The 2,513-nt window shown below is 43.5% G+C and overlaps 1 protein-coding gene across 4 annotated transcripts in view; it reads left to right on the plus strand.

Moving 5' to 3' along the window:
- Nucleotides 1-1,206: 1,206 nt before the first annotated feature.
- The window catches only part of RNF146 (ring finger protein 146), a 25,967-nt gene continuing 24,660 nt past the window's right edge, over nt 1,207-2,513 (plus strand). For all 4 annotated transcript variants that reach the window (XM_019538001.1, XM_019538003.1, XM_019538005.1 and 1 more), the window contains exon 1: nt 1,207-1,368. The gene's annotated coding sequence lies outside the window, so the exon portion shown is untranslated. The remainder of the gene's footprint in view (nt 1,369-2,513) is intronic.

Raw genomic sequence — 2,513 nt, forward strand, 5'->3', positions numbered from 1 at the left:
AACTAACTAACTAAAGGGCAGCCGGGCTGTCGGGCAGGGGCTTTGGGTGAGGGGCAAAGGGCATAAGCAGGGCATCCTGTCATGTACCCCCTGCCCTCATTTTGTTTTTGCATGTTCATCTTTTCCCTCAGAAGGTAGAAACTAAACTAAGGCTGCTTACAGCCCTATGGCATCACAGATTAGCTTCACCTTTTGTAGGTTAGAACACAACATACAAAAAAAAAGTTATTGGAAAATATCTGATGTGTGGTAAACTGCCACCCTACTCTGCTCATTTTAATTTAGTATAATTTGTTCCTCTGTCCAAAGCCTCATTAAAAAAAAACCCATATTCACTGGAATATCCAGTGTGAAATGTCTTTAGATCTTTTATTTAAAAAAAACTGCAGAAGCATTTCACTCATCAAACACTAGTCAGCTGATGTTTTCTGCCAATTAGCTTTTATGTCCTAAGGTTTGAATTTTACCATAGCAGTGGAAGGTGTTACTAAGAGCTCAGGAGAACAAGCTTTTCTGATGTTCCCATATGGCCTTTTAGGATATCTTATGGAAACAGGTTTTTGTCTCTCTCTCCCTCTCTCTCTCTCTCAGTTGCTAAAATTCAAAGCAATCATGTTTTAAGTTTAGGGTGAACATGAAGATTTTTACAGTTTCTTTGTTTCAACGTTTCCTTTGTGCTTTATGTTTCTTTCTCTCGTCTCTCTGCTTTTCTTTTACTTTTCTTCATAAACACTGCATGGAGCCACATCAATGAGCATTTTATAAAAGTAAAACTCTAAAAATTCTAAATGTAGCCGTAAATATAGCACTTCCCTGAGGAACGGTCTGTTGTTTCAGACACAAGGGACTGCACTATTAGGCCTATGTAGTCAACTGTTCTGTTTCAAGAACTGGGAACTCAGCCAAGAGTTCAGTGGCACATAGATCTGGTGAGTAGGGCATGGTTGAAAGAGTTTGAGCCCTCTGCAAACACATTAGCAATGAACTGTGTTGCTGGATATTTATAAAAGCTTCAGTACTGTGTTCCTGTTTTAAATATCACCCTCAGCTGGAAGTCTAACATGCTGATGTACAGTTTCCTGGAAAATGATTGTATGGACACACCCAATGAGGGCTATTCTTATTACAAAAAAAATTCAGTGTCTGTTATTCATTTAGCATTCTGCACTGTGTCCTCTATCTAAGAACTATTGTGTTGCCATTTCTTCTGATATCTGGTAGTTCTCACAGAGTGCCAACTTCTGGAGACCTGTGATAACATGAGAGTCTCAACTGAAAAATAAATTCCTTCTCTCTTTTGAAGAAATAAGCTTGAAATCATTGAGCCGGGAGGATGAAGACTGAGGAGGAGAACTTGGAGGAGAAAAGGTGAAATGTTTTATTTGTGAAAATGTTAAGGCTCTGAGGATGCCTGACTCATGATTTTGGAGTACTTGGGGGTTGGCAATTCAGTATTCAGACAGTATCTTTTATTGACAGGGATGGGTCAGGAAGGAGTGATATGGATATGCAAAGGTTATGATATAAATAGCAAATGTAATGAAGAGCTGTTAAATGAGAAGACATTTAGAGCATAGGATTGAGTATTCTATAAGCTAAATGTAAAAATAATGCCTAAGGTACAGGGAGTTAGATTCCCTTTCACTAACTTAGGCCTTGTGTTTGTATAGTCCTGATACACTGATTGCTAGCCACCGATTGCTGAATCTGCACCAGGGCAGGGAAATAAATATAGACATTATATTTAAGCAAGTATAGACATGGCAGAGCAGGAATTTGAATTATGTGAACCAATCCAAGTGAAACCTGAATTTTAACTGACGGAACCCCAAGCAGACAAGGCTTTAGACTCTTTTAGTTCTACCTACATTCACTTAGTCTTATGAACACTGGTGGAATGGGGTTTTTTTGGGAAAAGGGTGGGGTACAGGAGCAGTGACCGGTACTGTAGGGGTGGCTGAACTCTGCTCTTGGCTGCATCCCTCCACCAGGTAGGCAGATCATACCATGGGAGCAGCAGTGGGGACTTTTTATAAGCCCTCAGAGCAGGTAAAAATCCTGTGCCTCTCCATCCATTCGCAGCACCCCCCATCTTCCCCTCCACCCTCAGCTGTAAGTCCCCTCCCCTCCCCTCTCCTGCTTACCACTGCTGCTGTCCCTGGCTGATGGGTGAGGGGGTCCAGAGTCACCCCTACTGCACTCCTGCTGGGAACAGCAGCAGCAGTGACAGCACCGGGCAGGTTCCTTCTCTCTGCCTGGTGCCCCCAGGAGTTCCTTGCCAGCAAGAAGCAGGTGTGGAGTGGTGAACCCACCCAGTGTTGCTGCTGCTGCTGTTCCTTGCTGAGCTCAGTTATGGAGCCTCTCTCCCCTGTGAAATCAAGTGGAAGGGGTGTGGCTTGGGAGGGTTGTGGGGAAAGGAACTCTAGAGTAATTGGAGCTGGACTCAGCAGGGGGCAGCAGCAGCAGCTTGTGGGTTCCCCTGCCAGGTGCTTGCTCCTGTGCTGGCAAGAAAC

This window comes from Crocodylus porosus, unplaced genomic scaffold (genome assembly GCF_001723895.1).
Source record: "Crocodylus porosus isolate Cpor-Errol unplaced genomic scaffold, CroPor_comp1, whole genome shotgun sequence".
NCBI lineage: Eukaryota > Metazoa > Chordata > Crocodylia > Crocodylidae > Crocodylus > Crocodylus porosus.